Here is a 21,141-nt window from a genome sequence, read left to right on the forward strand (position 1 = left end):
TGTATGCATCAAAAAATGAATGTCTTTGTACAAGAGCAGGAACACACAGACCATACAAATGCACAATAACAACTGTACTCCCATAAGGGCACATTCATAATAGCACAGCATTGGAATAACACAGTCACCATGCACATTTTAAATCCTGTCACAGTGTATGAATGTCACAACTGGCAGATGGGAGATGTGTGAAAGGAGTATCCCAAAGTGATATTGCATTTGTGCCCACAGGTAACATGACCATTCAAGTACTTATGGTGATATACAACCCTGTTGTTCAATTATGCGCTCTAACGTCATCTAGATATTGTAGAGGAACATGCCATGGACAAATGCAACACATCCTCATTGTACTGTTACTGGCACCTTTGCCGTTTCAGGTGGCTCGGGATACCCACAGCCCCATGGCTCATGACACCTGTGCACAATCCACGCACATCACAGGAAGTGTCCTACAACGAGGCCCTCACCCTCATCCAAACCAGGATGTGCATTGAGCGGACCTTCAGCCACCTGAAGTGGCGTTTCAGGTGTCTGCACATCACTGGAGGGGCCCTCATGTACAGCCCAGGGAAGGTGAGGAAAATCTTTGTTGTCTGCGCCATGCTGTACAACATGTGCATCAGGAAACATGTCACCCTATCCCTCAGATGTGGACAATGACGCACATTCAGAAGAAATAGTGCTGCCAAACCGTCAGCACAATGTAGGCATTGATAGCCGTCTGAGCACCAAGAACTCAAAGACAACGATTTCTAGTCAAATTTATTTTGCACCTACTTCACTCTTTTATACGTAGCCACCAATTAAATTGTACACCATCACTCAAAACACATTGTCCGTACCTGTGTTAAGGTGAACAAGTGGTTTATTATATGCAATGCAAAACAGCCATACCCTCCCCACACTCTCATCACCATACCCTCTTCAGATCCTCATTCCCAAAACTATAGCCTCCCCACACCCTCATCCACAACACATACCCTCCCCACACCCTCATTCCCAACACCATAACCTCATCCCCAAAACCATACCCTCCCCACACCCTTGTGGCCTGCAGTCAGTCACATGGTGACCCTTACCTCCTCTTCTTTCCACCATTATGTGTTGGAGAGGAGGGATGACTGGTGTTGTACTGTAAGCGTCTTGATGGTATGCTCACCACAGAACCCTTTGTTGGGGTGGCTGACACAGAATTGGTTGGTTTACCTCCTCAGATGTGCTGCCGGGTGAGGGTTATGGCTCTGGAAATGTTCTCATTGTTGGCAGACATATTCCTTGCCAACTCCCACACCCTTTGTCCCATTACTATACTGTTTGTTGTGCTGTCAGAAGCAGACCGACTCAGGCGATCCAGGGCAGTGGTCACCCACCTGGAGGTACCCTTCACAGCATCCCGCATTGCCTGGCATTGGCCCAGTTGTTCCTGGGCAATCCTCTCCATCCTCTCCTGGTGCTGCTTTATCTGAGTTAGACTCTCGAGGGTGTGTTGTTGTATCAGATCAGGGGAGTGATGGTGGTGCCTTTCCTCACTGCCAGACACCAGGTCTCCATGTGTCTCCTCATCCTCAGGAGCGGATTCAGGGTCATCAGGAGGGTACCAATGGAGGGCATGGTGAGCTGACAAGAGGTAGTTACTGGTGTGAATGGACGAGATGCTGGGCAGGGGGGATGAGTCCAAGGACATCTGCCTCACAGGGGAAGCTGAAGTGGTGCAGTCTGTTGTAGATGACACAGGTGCTGGTATTTCAGCAGGTGGGATGCCTGTGTCCTGTGCAGTGGCTTGCTCCACATCCACATTGGTGACTGCACTGATGTCAGTGGCTTGCACCCCGAACACAGTGCCAACAGTGGTGGATGGTGCCTTGGTGGTTGGTGGTGCTGCAGGCTCAACAATGGCCAGACCTGGGGCCATGTCCATTGCAGGTATGCATGTGCCCCCCAGAGGTGCCACCAGCAGGGCCCTTGGACTGAGGGGTCCTAGAGGACTCCTTCTGCTGAATGTGCACCCTTTCAGGCACACATCTGTGACTAGAGTCACCTGGAGCCAAGGTTGATGAAACAACAACCCAGTGAGGAGGTTGTTCTTCATGGACCACCACTGCAGGTCTCTGGACACACTCTGCGAGACCAGAAAAAGGTGCTATGTTCGTCCCTGAACCAGTGACCAATGTGAGTTCAGGAGCCACTGCGCTGACCTCATGCTCAGTCAGGGCTCTGGTGCCACAAGGATGCAGAAGGCCACAAGACCCATCAAAAGCAGAAAAGTCAAGGCTGGAACTCTCGTCTGTGGTTGGAAAATGTGCACCATGTTGTAGATGTTCACCACTCTGTCCTCAGGCAGGAATTCCGGAGTATCCAAGACCACTTCAATAAATTGGAGGAGCTGGGACAGCGAATCCTGAAACTTCTTGAAGTTCAGGGAGAAGCCCAAACTGTGCAACATGCTGCATGACCGGTACAGGTGTGCTGATGCTACGTTTGGGGACTGGGCTCAGACGAGCCAGTCATCCAAATAGGGAAAAACATGAATGCCTTCCCTGGAGAGCCACCACCACTGCTAGCAGCTTGGTGAAAACCCTGGATGCGAAGAGAGTCTGAAAGGTAGTACCCATATTTGTAAATTGGAAATTAGGCCATAGCCATCCTGAAGGGCTGATGGAATTTTCTTTAGGATAACTAAGGACATTAATTTACAGTGGTCACAGATTATAAACCTCTATTCTTGCTACTGAAAGGTTCTAAACCACCATCTTGAATAGAGAAGCAAGTTCCACAGCTACTGGGATATCAATATAACGACTAGACACGAGGAGCCAACAACCCAACTTTTTCTTCTGACATCTGAGGCCGGCCAATAAAATAGAGAGGAAAGTAGCAGAACAGACTCAGTAACACTTGACATTATTAGTTGAGAGAACTAGACCATTATCCATCACTTCACCCAACATATTAGAGGCCATTCAACAAGACAAAAGCCTTCAGGTGGCCATCCAAGCAGTACAAAGTGGAAGGTGGAAACACGTCCTGCCAGAGAACTCGAGTGGACACCTCAGTGAAGGAAGATCATTAAGGTGCTCATGAACATTCTCAGTGAGCAATCAAGAGCAGAGGAGGACCTTCTTCGGAGAGACACTCACATACCTTTTTCTGAATCCCTGCACATGATAGTTGTACAACTCACTCATTTTGGACACCACAACACTGTCTAAACCAAAACTATAATTAGAGAAAAGGCCCAGTTTCGTAAGATTGGTGCAGTGGTGTAAAGCAAAGTATCCCAGTGCCTGCTATGCCAAGCAGCAGGTGCAAATGTCAAGCCAGCCCCAAACAAACACGTAGAATTAAGTATCAACCCCTACAAAAAATTCAGTGCAGAGATGTGTGGACCTACAGATGCTGCTAGTTGTTTAGTCTTGGTCCAAAGTTTCCTGAGGTGTGCTTGGTCATTAAAATTTCTATTCAGCACCACTCCCAAATATATAATTGTTTCCACTATCTCTTAGCGTTCCCCTCCTATATGCCACAGATATGCACCCCTTTGTTTCCTTAGAGCAGGGGCCATCACCAGGATGTAGGATTTTTTGGCGTTAACGCAGAGTCCATTTGCCTCCAAATATAATTGAAAGTCAGTCAGTCTGCGCTGTAGCCCTATCTGCGTTTGGTCAATGAAGACCAGGTCATCCGCGTATAAGACCCAGGGCACCTGAGTACCATTGATTTTTGGGGGAAAGGCCCAGAAGTACTTCTGAGAATCACTAAGGTCTGCCATATATTGATTAAACAAAAAAGGGGCCAATGAACAATTCTGCTTTATCCCCCTAAATGCAGGGATCTTGGCTGAAAGGACACCCTTTGGAGATAATCTTATCTGGATCGAAGTATCCCTATATAGGGCTCTAATTGCTTCAACCAGATCTTTTGGGCATTCCCTTTCAGTTAGTTTATCGCAAAGCCTGACCCTACTCACCCCATCAAACGCCTGCGCCAGGTCCATGAACGTCATATAGATATTTGACCATGTCTCAATGGTTTGCAACTTTAGAAGGCTAAGCAGGAACAAATTCAGGGTTGTACCCACCCCTTCACAAATCACATCTGATGGGGATCCAAACAGCCTACTTTCTGGGCCCAGCTGTTTAAATCTCGCAACAGAATCAATGCGAACAATTTCCCCAGAGAGTCAAGAAGGGCAATGGGGTGATAATTCTGCAGATCCTCCTGGTCTCCCTTCTTGAAAATGGGTACCACAACTGCCTCTCGCCAGGTGTCCGGGATCTGCTTTGTTTCCAGAACCTGGGCAAAAATTTACAATGCGAAGTCGGTCCAAAATTCCACGTTTTCTCTTAACATCTAATGGGACAAGCCATCCATATCAGCTGCTCTTGAAGTACTCAACCTTCCAATTATCAACCCGATGTGTTCTCACCCTATATTAACTGCCCAACTTCCCCCCAGATTGCTGCATTTATAGTGTGGTTCAGACTCCCGTTTCTAAAACCGTTTATTATAGAAATCAATCCATTTTGTTTCGGGGATCTGTCTAATCATGAGGGCTCGCTCAGAGCCCCCAGCATTGTTCAGCAAGCTCCACAGGCTTCTTGTATTAGTCTTGCAAACTGCTCTCAGCATTTGCTCAGCATCAAACTGTAATCTTTTAGCCCTAGATGCCAGGAGCCTGTTGCGGTACTGCTGCTTCCTTTTTTTTAACTTGGACTGCTGCTTCCTTTTTTTAACTTGGTCGGGTATATGAAGTTGGTTTCCTTTCTTTAACTTCCTAATGTCTGCTCTTAGTTTTTTTGCCACTCCCACCTCAGTGACGTGAATCAGATGGATAGACCGACACATATTCTTCAAAGTGTGTCGACATCTTCAGAATTTCGTATGGTTTTATTCTGCCTGTTAGCTCGACGGGATTTCACATACATTGGGGGTCATTACGAGTTTGGAGGTAGCCATGGTGCTATTAGCGCCATGGCTGCCTCCAAAGTCGTGTCCAGGTCCGGGATCCATGAATGGGGACTTACCGGGTGATTCCAACCTTGGAGGACCCGGTAAGTTCCCATTCAAAATACCCACCCTCATTCCCATTTGAGTCCTCATAGGGATCAATGGGAATGGGGAGGGAGCTAATAACGGGCCCGTTAATAACGGGTCTGTTATTAGCTCCCTGATCCCCTTGCGGGACCCGCAAAGGACGTCTGGTCTGACCAGATGTTCTGAGCGGGTCCCGCGAGGTAACCTCGTAATGCGGAGGTAAGGGGTTGACAGCACTGGCATCCTTACCAGTGCTGTTAACCCCTTACTGCCGCACTGGTAACGGTCCCCATTGACTCTCTCACCCTCCGAGCATTTCCCAACTCAATGCTAGCAAGTCATGATCACTTGACTTCATCCTTATGATTTCAAATTTTAAAGTAGTAGTCCAAGCAGGCACTCAATGCCCCACACCTCCAGGTCATTGCCCCCGGCATGTCCCCTCTTGTTTAGCCATTTAACATAGATAAGTCATGGGAACCCACTTCATTAAGCCATGATAGCTCTTTGTCTCCCAGCAATACTTCCTCTTTTACCGCTCCCAAAGCATGTAAATAGTGACGATTGAGGTCCCCTCAAATAATTATCTGCGGGATCTCGCCCGTCGTACAGCATCATCAATTAGCCCTACGACAAAGTCCACAAAGGCATCATCTGAGAGTACACTAGGACTCCAATACCCATTCAGCAGGACAATAGTAGTTTTTTAAAAACCTGGGGAGTATCGTTCCAGAGTTATCATGTGGACATATGGAGAGGGATTTATAGATGAAATTACATTCAGGGCCCTACCCATTTTGACAAATGTCAGTAGGCCTGAAAAGTGCCGCCCCAGCACTCCCTTACCAGCTTCATTCAGGATGACTATATCTTTCGCAAATTGGTTTAGTTCTCAACCATGTCTCCTGAAGGCAGATAAGGTCAAAGTGGTTCAGCCCCAAATTTGCGTTTCCAAAAAGGCTAGTGAATCCCCTCGTATTCCAGTAGCCAAGCCGGAGGGATTCCTTCTCAATTTCCTGACGCTAATGATGTCGTGGCCCCACCAATGGTGCTGCCAGCCAGTCCCAGCTTTTACTGTTGGCTCCATCCAGCCTAGATTTCAGCCCCCCCCATGTGATACTTTTTGCTTGATTTCCGATGGCTGTTGTTGGTTGTCACACTTGTGTCATATTAGGTTGGTCTTTAGAGGCAGCACTTCTCTGGCTATTACCCTCCTCAAGAGTTGAGTTCTGGCCCTCTAACAGCTTGCGGGACTTTGCTGATTGATGACCAAACATAATGAAAAGTGGCTGGCGGGTTTGGAAGCGGGTTTGGAAGCTGTATACTTGGGTACCCGACTCTAGGCTCTTCAGGCCTGAGCGTTCCAGAGACCTAACAGATCCCGAACTGCAGTTCTGGTGAGGTAGGGTGGGAAGGGTGCCATTTCCCTCCTCAGCAGAATAGTTACTTCAAATCCCAAGGGAAGCAGGTAACCACTACACTCCAATATAATTGATTTGATGGCCTTAGATACCAAATTCAAGATCAACCGGTCCATATGTCTTTCCTCCACAAATTGTACCACTTGGATGTCATCTGTAGTAATAGTTCTTAATTTTTGGATGTGGTGTAATAAATCATTCCATTCTGACGATTTAGGATCAGATGATCATTTGGTGTTGTTAGGTGCTCCAGGTACACCCGATTAGAATCCCTCTTATTACTTTGTTCTGATCTCCTTAACACGAACACCGGGCTCTCAGCTTTAGTTATATTTTGAACCTTTCTGACTTCCTTAATTATCTTCTGTCTCTGAGACGTTTTCTCTCCCCTCGGGCCTTTTGATTCAACTTGCCTAATATTCTCATTTTGTTCTGCCCTTATCCTTTTAGCAATGCTTGACCTCTTTTCTTCCATGGTCCTAAAGAGGGGGAATCGCTCATCAGCAGTTATCTCTTTCACCAGGCGTTGATCTTCTGTCTGCTGCACTTTCTGGACCGCCATACTACAACAATGCTGGTAGGGGCCACGGATCCCCCTGCAGGCCTGACATGCCGTGTTTTCAGGCCCCTACTAGCATGGTTGTCACTGAAGCACTGGCACCGTTAGCAACGGTGCCTGTGTTTCAGTGACCCCATTTCCATGGAGTCCTCTTGGACTCCATGGAAATGGGGATTAACCATTACCACCGCCACTTGTGATATCCCAGTGACACCAGTATATCAAGGGGTGGTAAGGGTGTTATGGGGTTGCAAGTAGCCCGTCACCAATCAGCAGGTTTTACCGGCAACCCCGCAATGAGCCCCTGTGTCCCAATGAGATGACTACTGCAGTGAGTCACCTCTTTAAAGTACCTTGAAGTCTGTCCTGGGGTGATAGCTCTGTGCTATCTGCTGGCTGAAAGAAATTCTGGCTGGTAAAACAGCTGACTAATGGCAATGTTGGCTGGATGTATGTTGCAGGTGGGGCCTGTCCTGGATGTCTGATGATGGGGCAGTGGGCCCTATTCTTCCTTCACGGTGGCCCTGTCCACCACGTGGGGCCACCCATATTCACTGCTCAGTCTGTGCTCTTATATGTGGCCTGGGCATCCCCCTGTGCGAGTCTGCCCATGTTCACTGCCATGCCCCGCAGTCTGTTATTAACTTCAGCATGGGCCCCATTGGCTGTGGAGCCCACCCGCACTCACCACCGTGCCTGCGGCATTGTTCATTTATTCTGGGTGGGCCCTGTTTGCTGGCGGGCCTACCTGATATCACCACCAAACCTACAATGCCATTTTGTCTTCTGGCGCGTCCCCATTGCCATGGGGATGCCACCACATTGGTGGGCTGGATGGGTCAGTCAGAAGCACACTCACGCCAGACACATAAATAAATTGACAAATTAAACAATTAATGAAACCTTCATTGCCTTAGTGACTGTGTCTTTATTGCCTTAGTGGCTGTGTCTTTATTTCTAGGTATGCCCTCAGGGGACAAGCATGTAGCTGCACTAGCTGGGCCCCGTGGGGCCACGGGCTACACCAGTCTCTAAGAAAAACTCCTTATTCTTTAAAAACTCCTTAGTCTCTAAGAAAAACTCCTTATTCTTTATGGTGCTAGGCAAACAAGGAGTTTATCAAAGGGTTCTTTTCAATTGCTTTGCTGCCTCAAGTTGTACTTTACCCCACTCCCACTTTACCCCAGCCTTCAATAAGTGGACCAAAGATTGATTGATCGCTGCATAATCCTCAATGAATTTACAACTATAATTCGTCAGTCCAAGGAGGCTTCTCCACTCACATAGAGTAGTGGGGTTCTTTTATTTGAGTAAGGCATTCATCTTTTTTTCTCAGGATTGAGACCCTCAGCTGTGATTTCATGTCCCAGAAAGTTTACTCTGGGTTTGCACCATTGTGCTTTCTGGAAAGATAATTTTGCACCATCTTCTTGCAACTGGGCCAGGACATATCTGATTTCTGACAGATTTTCTTGCATAGTTGAGCTTTTTATCAACAGATTATTCACGTAGGCCATGTTTCCTCTTTTACTCAGATCAGGAATTGCCATGTGAGGAAAATGTTGAACTCATTCCCTGAATTGATGGATCCAAAGGGTGTACAGGTCCAAGGATATTGTTGCTCCCACCAAAGATAAAGGCAAGCGTATACTGATCTTCCCTATTCAGGGGTACTGTCAGGTAACCGCTTGTCAAGTAAGGGTCAAGTACACTTTTGATCCTTGGATCTGTGCCAGTCCTAGGTCAATATAGGGAAGAGGCCAACTTGACATGTGGACCCATTTATTCAACTCCCTCAGGTCAGCAAAAAGTCTCCATTGGGATTTAGGATCGCCAGTACTGGGCTGCTAAAGGTACTGTGGATACGATTAATTATGACAACCTGATTCCGGATTTCTGATGATCTTAGTGAGGCATTTGATAGATGCAAGAGGTAACCGGTATTGATTTACAAACACAGGATCCATTTCACGGTCTGTTGACATTGTTGTAGAATGGATAATTGCATGCCCACAATCATAGGAGTCAGCTGAATAGATACTCTGGAAATCCAGGAATACCTGTCTCCGTTGTTGTTGCTGTTCATAGGTCTCACGGGCATCGGCCATACTGATCAGTTCTTCTATCATTAGCTGAAAACCTAGAAATACCTTTGGGTTTTACATTTCAGAAGTATCCTCCAGTTGGCTGGAGTGATCTCTTTGGATGGTGTTTACCTGGACAGGGATGGATTTGAGATACTTATTATGAACTCTAAATACTACCTCATCTTCCAAGATTTCACAGGTAACTGTCATGGCTCGAGCCCCCTGGAAGCTGTGACATTACTGGAAGAACTGCCATTAACGTTCCATCACGTTCCTTTTCCAACGTGAAGCATCGGTCTAGTCTCCTTCAACATGGCATCCTTCCTACGGGATATTTTTAATTCTGAATCGCAATGCAGCACGTTGCAACCCTTGTTCTTTCCTTTCAGGGTAGACACTGTTTTTCTCTTCCCTTCGGTGCTCGCACAAGCCCCTGCTACCTTTGCTTCTTCCTGGACCTTTTGGGTGCCATTCTCTTTATTCAGTGCTCTTCTTGATCTGCCTGCCTACTTCCCTTGCGGATCCCCATTCCTCTGCTTCATCCTGCCTGTGCTTCTCCTCCTCTTTCGATGCACCAGTTTTCTACAGGACTGCAGCCACTGGAACCTCACCTTCTTTGCTAACTCATATTCTGTCAATGTACTGCTTGGATTCAAACTCATCTTCAGTCAACATTCTGGAGCCTGTTTTTTTTTATGCCCGTATTGGCTTTTCCCCCTTGCTTGTCTGGGCCTGGGGGGTGACAGCTCAGTTTTATACAGTCAGGCAGCATGGCTTCTGCTTGGGACAGACCTTTTCTGTTCGAGGGTCACCGCTCTACTAAAAAAGAGTAGTCCCACAGAAGAAGAGAATCTCCGAAAGCTTGTCGCGAGCTCCACTTGAGAAGAAGGCGTATCATTGTGAGAGTAACGTCTTCTACCCCATAAGGGTATGCAGAATACACCAACAAATGTCCCCACTGTCAGGTGTTGATCTTTTCTGATAGGATAGTATCTGTCCTGTTGTAGCAATCATCCAGAATTGGGCTTATGAATTCATTTTCTAAATCAATGGAATAGAAATTGGGAAAAGACTGCAATTACAATAGAGGTGTCTGCGCCCAAATTGATGCTTTGAGGGTCGCTGTTATTAACAAATATTCAAATGGTGTTGTCCTATAGATTGACAAGTGGTGTTGGACAATAATTTTTATTGGAGGGTCCGGCTCAAATTTGTGAACGCTTCTTGATTTTTCAGGTTTTGTGCCCTTTTTATTTTGATTGTAATGTAAATTGTTGCACCTGTCCCAGCATAGTAACCTCTTCTTTTGCTTAGACTCCAACAGTAAAAGGCAACAGCTGAGCTGCCCGAAATGTTTTCTCAACATTACCAAAGCCCATTGGGTTACCCCACAGTCTGGACCAAACTTTGTCAATAATAAAATCTAAATTAATTGCAAATCGATGTGGAATTCTCACTACCCAGATAAAATTCATTAGTGGCTTCTCTAACAATTCAACAATTATGGTGAAAAGTTTTATTGGCTGGGTAAAATATGTTTTGAATTTTGAGTTTCCAGGCAAAATTTGCATTTTTTAATTTTTTTATTATTTGATATGGATAATAAGATCATCCTTTCAAATATAGACAAAGAAGATTATCTGGCAATTTTTTCATTACAAGTTAGCATCATTTGCATAAAAAAACAGAACATTTCATTTCACATAAAAGCTAAACACCAGGCAAAACAGCTACAACAAGGAGCAAAATACAAATATAAATCTAATTAAGTTGTGGCTTCTCCAAGAAGCACCTCCCTTGTACTAGGAAAGATCGCCTCAAGAAAGCTGATGATTGAGACTCATGTGGTTAAATCCGGGAAATTACATATTTTAGACCAAATTTCACTTGTAGACATAAATGCAAACTTAGACAGATTACGTTATTTGAAGTGAGCTGACCTTTGACCTACTAACATAGGACAGAATAAAATGCAATGTTCCAGGGTTTCATGCTGAGATTTGTCCATACAAAAATGACAGAAATCTGCACCTTTAGGAACAAGTTTGCGTCTGGCTAAGATTTGTGTTGTCGGCCAGAGATTAAAGCGAAACCTTAAGAATTGATGGCGTATGTGTGAATTTGGGCACTTTAGTAAATAGGGTTCGGGCACATTCAGAGCTTTTATACCAAAGACACGAGTATCAAAATCTTTATACTGAAGACATGATGTACGATTTTGGATCCATTGAAATTCAAACAACTTTTGTTTCGCTCGCACTGGGTTTGTTAGTAATAATTCAAGAGTGATGTTTGCGTCAGCTAATAAGTTCAAAACCGCATTACACCACATTTTAGAAAAAGCATGTTCCTGTGCTAATAGATGTTGAGCCAGAACGGGCAATAGAGTATCAGAAGTCACTCCCAGGATCGCCTTTCTAAATAATGCGCACATCCTCCAGTTGATTTGAGATTCGAGCGATGTAATGCCTACCTCGTGTCTAATTAATGGAAGAGGAGCGCTTTTAGGTAACTGCAATAATTGTCTCCAGAAAGTTGCTTCTATAGTTCCCCACCATTGGGTTTTTTTTGGTTGCATAGTATGAAGCCCATAGGAAAGAGAAGGGATTACCTTCTGTTGATAAAATAGCAAAATATGCTTCAGAGTAAATTTACCAAATTTGCCCTTCAAAATCTTTGCTTGAGATATGAGCATACTTAGTTTTGAAAATATCTCTATTTGTAATTCGTGAGTTGAATGCGAATCCTGTATGAACACACCTAAGTACTTATATTGATTTACCTGGGACAACAGGTCACTACGAAAGTACCAGGTAGTTGGTTTTATTGTTCTGTTGTGGTGAGGTTTGCAAATCATAACTTGAGTTTTTTGAGTATTGATTGTTAAGTTGTTTATGACTACATATGTGGCTAAGGTATCCAGGAGTTTTTGAAGGCCTATGGGATTTTGAGATATGAGGATTAAAACATCGGCATAAGCTAAATAACTAATAGTGTGGATTCCCAATTTCGGTGAGTCACTTGCAATGTTTTGGAGGGAAATTCCAAGATCGAAAATAAAAAAGTTGAAAATCGAGGAAGCTAAAATACATCCTTGTTTTAAACCTCTGGCTGTTTCAATAGAGGATGATAGGAGGCCCACCATGGATAAACGAACCTGTATAGTGGTGTTGGTGTGAAGGAGCTTGATTAAAGTGAAGAGAGAGTCAGGACATTTGTGATACTTCAATTTGTAAAAGAGAATGGCTCGATCAATAGAGTCGAACGCTGCTTTGAAATCAACGTATGCAAGATATAAGACTTGGTTTCTATCTGCATACTTGGATCTCGACATATTCAGGACCATAAGATTTGGAGATGTTCCCAGACCCGCAACAAAACCTGTTTGGAAAGGGTCTCTTAAGTTCTTTTCCTTGATCCAGATGTTAAAGTCCTGCAGGATGAGCCTCGTGAAAATTTTTGCTGGCGCATCCAGTAGCGCGATCGGCCTATAACTAGATGGTAAAGATCGATCCCCCTTTTTATAGATGGGGACTATTATGGAATGGGTCCAGCTAGAAGGTAGACATTGGGTCTCATTAATTGTAACAAAGATCTTATGCAGTATTTCTGCCCAAAGGAGTGGATGTTGTTTAAACATTCGATTGGACAGGCCATCTGGACCACAAGCACCAGAGTTGCTAACTTTAGTGATATAAAAACTAATGTCATGTATATCAAAAGATAGGTGAAAGGGCTTCTGTATATCAAAATCCATAAGGGAATGATTTATAGAAGGCTTAGCATAGACAGATGTAAAGTGAGCAGCCCACAGTTGTTCAGACACACCATTGACTTGTGAAATTTTTTGGAGAGAGTTAGTATTTTTATTCAGGAGAGACCATAAACCAGCTGAGTTGTTGGCCGATGCGGACTGAAGAAGTAATTCGCCATCTGCTTGATACATTTGGGCCTTGAGGGATCGAAGTGCATTTTTGTGTCTTGTGTTGATGGTTTTTAACAGATCAGCCCTCAATACTCTCGGCCCAATCATGGCTTGACGTTTTAGAGCCCGCGTGTGAGTTTTTAGTTGACGAACATTTGAGTTAAAGGTATGAAGCTATGAGCCAAACACTTTATTTATGTTTGACGGTCTACAAGATTGAAAGTGTTGCATTAATGTTGAGTACTGCGTTACTTGCTTGTTAGAGAGAAGGTCCAGAGCACCGTTTAGGTCGGTCAAGGAATGGACAGACCATCATAGGCGATTTCCCTTATTGTTTGAGGTTAAATTTCCATGTAAATAGGGTTTCCATATATGGGTATAAGAGTCAGAGTACCTCCATTCAGCAACAAGTTGATTATGGTCACTATTGACATTAGTGACTACCTTAAAGTTATCAATGATTCCCAAAACCTCAGCATTTACAAAAATGTAGTCAATGATCGAGGTACTATTTCCTCTCGACCATGTGGATTGCGGAGGCGAGTCTGCAGGAAAGGCTCCATTGAGCATCACAAGGTTATAATTTGTGACAACTGCCAGCCACTTCAAAATTCTTGGGCGATTTATAGAATTTGGTTGGAAGCAATTTAGGGTTAAATCACCCGCTAGGATGATATTTGTGACTGACGAATCCAGAGCTACCAAATTCAATAAGTTTGTTAGAGCCTCTAGGAAGCCTTCATCAAAAATGCCTGCCGCATTCCAATATACATTGATTATAGCATAGCTGACACCATGAATTTTGAGCCTGATCATTTGAAGAAACTGATTTGGAGTATGCCAGTGCTGAGCAGTTATTCCCGGACACATTTTAATTGCAGTCAGAAGACCAGAAGTAAGTCGACCAGCGTTACCTCTATGAGCAGGGTTAAGAAATAGAATATGATTATCCCACAAAGGGGGAGTCATCATCCAAGTTTCTTGAAATAGTAAGATGTCGTGACCTGCAAGATCATTGTTGTCATTATTAATTAAATGAGTAAAACCCCTGGTATTCCAACTGACAAGTGATGTCGAATGAACCATAAGTGCAGAAGCTAGTTATTGAGAATGAGCGTATGAATGTGACTGAGAACTATATACGGGAGTAAAGTTAGAGACGCATTGTTTATCATGCGACAAATTTCTTTTATTATTAGGTAGAGTGTTCTGTTTAATTCCATGGTCATTGAATGAGTCAATTGAAAGTGTGAAGCCAAGAGCTTGAAGTTCTGACCTGGCTTTCCATATGAGATTTTGAATCACTCTTGATTGGAGCCATAGTCTGACCGACGTTGTTTGTTGTGGGATCAGAAATTCAATCAGAGTTATGTCTTCTGAACTAATATCTTCAAGAGACCGAATATCTGAGAAGATAGTCAGAAGAGACTTTCTGTTAAGACTGAATTGTGAAGACGGCAATGGATTACAAGCCAAGAGCAAAGAAAAATGTGCAGGAGGTCTGCCTATCAACTTTGAAGTTCTTTGAGTTACCTTCACAGGAGGAGCTGTTAAAGGTTTCGGAATTGGTTTCGGAATTACATTGGATAGGGGAGTATGAGATTTCGAAACGTTGTGCAACAGATCAAGTATCTCGGGAGTGAATTGAGCTAAGATTGTGAGAGGGTCATTTGCCACAGCCACTGTAGGATGTGTCAAAGATGCTTTCACTGCCATGGAGGGTTGGCTAGGCAAAGACTTTAAACTAAGTGGATCAGGAATAGGAACAATAGCTGGTGTGGGAATTTTCAGGAGATCACAAGGGAGTTTAGACATATAAGCATCAACTGCTAATCTTATTTCCCGCCGCTGAAAGACATCGGCGGAGGATTCCGGCAAAGAAGGGGCCGCAGTAGTTAAAGGTTGAATTCCAACAACATGTGGAGCTGCATGCAAACCCAATAAAGGATTAAAGGGCTTACAGCTAGCTTGTGACTTCAGAGTTTCCAATAGCTGGTTCAAAGGTGCATACTCTTGTACACCAGGTGGCTAGGCTCAGTGAAATTAGCATTGTTGATTTTTTGATGCTTTTTTGATAAGTACTTTTTAGCAATCACCCGAGCAGTTGCAATTGAGCTCTTTTTTGCTAGGTGTAAGTTTTTAATAAACACTTTTGTTTTTGCAGTTGTATTCTTAGTGCTCAGTGACATGTTTTTGGTTAATTTGGATGAGTGGACCAGATCTGCTTTCTGATTGGTTTTTAGCAAAAATGGTGTATGTTTGTGGGTTTGTGACACTCTGAGAAACTGGAGGTGGTAACAAAGGACAATGATTAGCAGAGCCCATTTCTTGTGGGTCGGGTAAAGTAGATACTGCCACTGCGGGTTGAGTGGGCTTTTTGGCCTTCTTTCGCTTTGCTGGGTGCTCATCTGGGTCAATAATGATTGGAGGTTGTATTTGATTAGCCTGTGTTTTTAGCGCTTCATCTTGGTCACTATTGAGGCCTGTTTCAGGGCACACAAATTCGACATTTCCACCAACTGGAAGAATAGTGTGGTCAAACTGAGGTAGACACATGTGACGTTTGTGTCGCGACCGTGATAGTACACGATCGAGGCTCAATAGTCACAGGGTTAGTTGCTGGTTTACCTTGATTAGCAAACATTTTTTTCAGCAAGGACATTTGGAGTTGTAATTTCATATCCAAAGAATCATAAAGTTTTGTTATTGCAATCAAAGAAACATGTAAGGCATCAAACGCAAATTTGTTGATTGCTTTATTACTATGTTCAAAACAAGCTGGATTGTCAGTAGGAGGACATTGTGGATCTTTGCCACTCTTGTTGCGAAGGTGTTTTTTACAGATACATTTCCGGTAGGGATCTAATTCCTGACTGGTCACTGTTGACGTAATAGAAATAGGTAGTTCATTGCCACATGGGGGAATTGGCCTACGAGGCATTGGAGCACAAAAGGAAATGTTAGAAATGGTAGAACAACAACTTGAAAACATAATGGGAGATTTTGACATGTTATCTGAATTCAACTGTGGAGAAAAAGAGGTATTAGACATATTGAGGTTAATAGGTGCAACATTTGTGATCGTCATGGACGCAGAAACAGGTGCACCTTCAAGTTCAGCAGTTGGCGGGAAATTTGCAAGAATGCTGTTATCAGTAATAGCATTGAGACCATTTAAATTTGTGTTAGCTGGACCACATACAACATCAGAGACAGGGATGTGATCAATAGTTGGTAATGGGTCAACTGGATGATGTTCGTGTTCAACAGCAGATACGGGCTCAACTAAAACAGAAAAAGGATTAACATTGGGCCAGTTGGATCGATATGCTGATCACCTGTTGAAGATGAGACCTCCTTGTCGCTTCCAGGGCGTTGTCGGGAAACAATTCCCATTTCGTTCATTAACAGAGCACGCTGAGTTATGCTAAGAGCATCTAGGTGATCCTGTGCTTCGAGTGGCACAGAAGGTTGAATAGGACTTTCTTTGCAAAATTTGCGAATGTCCGTGGTGTTGATTTTTCCAACCGTTAATTTCACGCCTCTTCTAAAACGGAGTGACTTCGGGGTGGAAGCAGTTATGGAGGGTTTGCTTTTTACAACCTTTGGCATCAAAGGCTTGAGACCAATGTTCAAAGAGGTTGGCATGCCGGTTTTAAGCGTGTTCATCATGCTCCAAGGGGGGCAAAACGAGAAAAATCAAAAGAAAAAAATATATATATATATTGGGACGGGCCCCCTTTCCCACTGCGCCGCGGCGAAGCGGCAAAGCGGGACTTCAGGGGACTTGCTGAGTGCGCGCGCGCAGGTGCGCGCGCAGTCTCCCTTAAGTAGGTCCGCCCCCGTAAGGTAAGGCACAGCCTATATAAAAAAAAAGCAAAAGACCGTTTTAGGATGAATTAAGCTTATAAGCTTAAAAGCGTTACCCACGAGGAATAGTTCACCTTCTGGGACACGTAGTTGAAGCTCGTAGTTGCAGATCCAAACGAAATACAGCAAGCAGCAGAGATTCACCGCGGCAAAGCGGGACTTCAGGGGACTTGCTGGGTGCGCGCGTCCAGGTGCGTTCGCAGTGTCCCTTAAGTAGGCCCCCCCGTAAGGTAAGGCACAGCCTATATAAAAAAAGTAAAAGATCGTTTTAGGATGAATTAAGCTTATAAGCTTAAAAGCGTTACCCACGCGAAATAGTTCACCTTCTGGGACACGTAGTTGAAGCTCATAGTTGCAGATCCAAACGAAATACAGCAAACAGCAGAGATTCACTGCGGCAAAGCGGGACTTCAGGGGACTTGCTGGGTGCGCGCGCGCAGGTGCACGCGCAGTCTCCCTTAAGTAGGTCTGCCCCCGTAAGGTAAGGCACAGCCTTCTGGGACACGTAGTTGAAGCTCGTAGTTGCACATCCAAATGAAATACAGCAAACAGCAGAGATTCACAGTGGCAAAACGGGACTTCAGGGGACTTGCTTCGCATTTATCTAGAACAACTCAACAAATAACATAAACATAAATTCGCATTTATTTGTCAACTTAAAGCAGGAAGGAGTATGATCTTTTTGGAGTCACCAAAACAGTGCTTTGGTTATGAAGATTTTCTATTGTTTATGCAGACCTAGCGAGCACAAGATCCTTCCCTCCATGTATTCAAATGAGGAAGAATGTGTGTTTGCAAATTTTTCTAGGTGATGGTCAAATTATGATCATGTTTTTCTGAAATGTTTTCAGGAGAACTTTGGATTTTTTGGGGGTACTCCTGAATGTAGAATTTTCAATTATCTCCTGTGACAAACCATCTGTTCTTAGGAGGGAGATTAATTTGGTGGAGTTGGGATGAGGTGCCCTCACTGCTCTGTTATTCTATTGAGATTAGGGTGATCTCGGGAACCTGATTATTTTGAAAATGAAATTCAATCTGATTGGGATATCGTTCAATCAAGTCAAAAGTACTATTCAGGCTGACATAATTGGTACTTCAGGGGTCGAAATTAACATTGCAAAAGAAGGAGCTAAAAGCAGCTCCTTGGTGTCCAGTATTAACCAGTGACCAGGAGCTACCAATGCGGAACAAGAAGCTAGTGCATAGCGTTCCACAAATCTAACTTCTACAGAAGATGCCAACATGACATTTTGACTATTATTTATGACCCCTTATGCTTTGAATGCTGTATATATGTGTACTAATGTGTATTTATATATTGTCCCAAAAATTCACATAGATATGTTTCTTCAACATCAGTTAGCCTGGCGAGCCAAAAGTAGCTCCTCGTAGCTGTTGGTATCAAGTTAACCACGCTTTTAGGCTACTAGTAGGAGCTAAACAGATGGTGTCACCCAATTATGATTTCCAGATCTGCAATCCCATTGACAGACATATCCTTTCCGTTAATATTGTTGAGTTGTCCTAGAAAAGGTTTGAGAAGAATTTTAGGAATCTCCCCCCTTCCTAGGTTGAGTTTATCAAACATTTGTTTTGAAATTATGGCTGCCTGTGACTACGGGCCTCATCACGAGTTGGCCGGTATCCCCGGTGGTATTACTGCCGGGGCTATTAGCGTTACCGCCAAACCACCCGGCGCTATTAGCAGGGGTACAGTAAGTCCCTATTCCCCATCAGGCCCATTCGGGATGTTTCGGTGCTACTTCCCCCAGCGGTATTAGCACAGGGGTAATAGCACAGGAAATCAGCAAAATCGCTGCAGATTTGCCCCCAGCTCAGAACTGGGGGTTAATCTTGCCAAACCTGCGAATTGGCGGATGCTTAAATGTTGCGGTAATGGCATTACTGCCGCATTTAAGGGTGACCGCCAAACTCATGATGAGGCAGTCTTTGTTACCAGAGCTGAGAAATCGCTCTGACCTTGACAGGCGCATAGAATCTACCTGCCTTAAACTCTAGTTTTCAAAGAAAGTGTGAGTTATTGGACAGCTCAGCATTAATTTTCTTGCTGTCAACCACAACATCCTGATTACTCTCCGCGAGACCCTGGCCATCACAGATCTGGCTCTTGCGTGGCTGACCTTCTTCCTCCAGGACCGACCTTCCCAGGTTCAGCTTGGGTCTTTTCTCTCCCCCACCCCTCTCTCCACATGTGGTGTTCCCAAGGGCTCTATCCTCTCCCCCTGGCTCTTCAATGTCTATCTGGCCCCTTTGGCCCTCCTATTCCTCTAACTTTCAGTATTAAGCGGATGACACGCAGTTCTCTTTCGGGCTACCCGCTCAGCCTCCTCTTCCTACTCGCTCATCCCTGACTGTCTATCCACTATTCAAGCATGGTGCGCCTCTAATGATCTCTGCCTTAATACCAGTAAGACTGAGATCCTTCTCATTGGGACCCCAGCTCCAGTATTTCCTCTCTCACTCTGGCCGCCCTCCTTGGGCCCTCTGCCCTCACCCTCTTGTGAGGCAAAAAACCATGGGGTCATCTTCGGCTCCACTCTCTCCTTCTCTCGACACATCATGGACCTTGCCAAGAGGGCCCATTTCCAGCTCTACCTCATTAGAGATATTCTCCCTTTTCTCACCTTCCCTGAGAAGCTCACTGTCTTCAGAGCCCTGTTTCTCTCTAGGCTGGACTACTGCAACAGCCTCTTTCTCAATCTGCCTAACTCAAATCTTCGCCCTCTTCAACTCATCCAGAACAGGACTGCAAGACTCATTCATGGCCTCAAGCCCAGGGACCGCATCTCTCCGGCCCTGAAATCCTTTCACTGGCTCCTCGTGGCTGCAAGGATCAAGTTTAAAACCCTCTGCATCATCCACAAGGCTTGGGTGGTGAGAGATGGTGGGCTAATTGGGTGATGAGGTAAAGTCAAGTCCACCTCCTGGCACCTGGGTCTGAGCTCACATGCTGCCAAGTGAACCGAATGTTCCAGGCATAGCACGAGCGTGCCAACCAATTGTAGAGGGCCATACAACAAAGGGCCTTATAATTTGAGAGCCAATTATATGCTGTGTTTCTAATAACTGTTGAAGATGACTAGCACTAGGGGTGGCCATGAGTTTCCACCTGACTGCCAAGACTCAATTGCAATCCGACCCCTTATAGAAAGTATACTTAGATGTTCCCTTGAGCCAACCACAACCCCCCGCAGGTTTTTCTTATTTTCCACATAGTATGACGTCACGTATGATGAGTTTTTACTATAAAAGTGTTGTTTATTATGAAATGCTTTGAGAGAACACTGTTCGGCATCCGTTGATTTCCGTTGTAACTCCCTGTTTAAGATAATTGATGATAAGTCTTGTGTATGAACATGATACAAATAAAATATCAATTCAATTCAACAAAACAGTAAACAAATGTTGCCATCTTCCTGAGTTGGTTTGATTATTTGGTGTAAAGAGTTACTCTGCATCCCATCTGCTGCATGATGCGCTACCCGCCTGGGCTCTAAGCTCACGTGCTAGCAGGGATGGGATGGTTCAGACCCATTGATCAGTTAGCTCCAGAGTTTCGGACGATCTGACATCCACCGCCATCTAGCCGGAAGATCGCAGGGTTTCCTGTAGAGAGCGGCCGAATAGAAAACTTGCAAGAAGGGTCCCGCTTTGACGAAATCCCTACCTGGTTTCCACGGGCGGTTGGTGAAGGAGATGATACCGAAGGCCTTGAGTCGAATGACCGAATGGTGAGTAGACTGCAGGGAATGGCAAATTAAGGGGACAGGCTTATGGTAATTTAAACGTAACTGGAAATATTGTGAGATAGAGATAGAAGCGGCCAGAAGCCTAACCCAAAGGGGTCTAGAAGAAGTTGTCTCACACTCCAGTTGGAGTCACAAGGCTACGTGTGAACAGGTTCACATAAGGAGATGACTTAAATCCTGTGACAGGATATTTGAATAGGGGCGAGGAGAAAAAGGGTGATCACAGAATATTTTTAGTGAATGTGTAAAGTCGGCTAGTCTGTCTATGTTATGTGTTGAGTTAAAGTGTTGAAGAAGTGACAAAAGTTGTAAAGGAATTTAAAAGAAGTTAAGGAGCTAAAGAGATTATCTAGGGAAGTGGTTGGTACCAATCCAGATATAGAGAGAGGTAATTGGAAAGATAGAGGCTTGAGCAGCGATTGTTGCAGCACTCTCATATTTGCTGTTTTAAGAATATTGAAAAGTGATG

This window comes from Ambystoma mexicanum, chromosome 7q (assembly GCF_040938575.1).
Source record: "Ambystoma mexicanum isolate Mex_15411 chromosome 7q, UKY_AmexF1_1, whole genome shotgun sequence".
In the NCBI taxonomy this organism is placed as follows: domain Eukaryota; kingdom Metazoa; phylum Chordata; class Amphibia; order Caudata; family Ambystomatidae; genus Ambystoma; species Ambystoma mexicanum.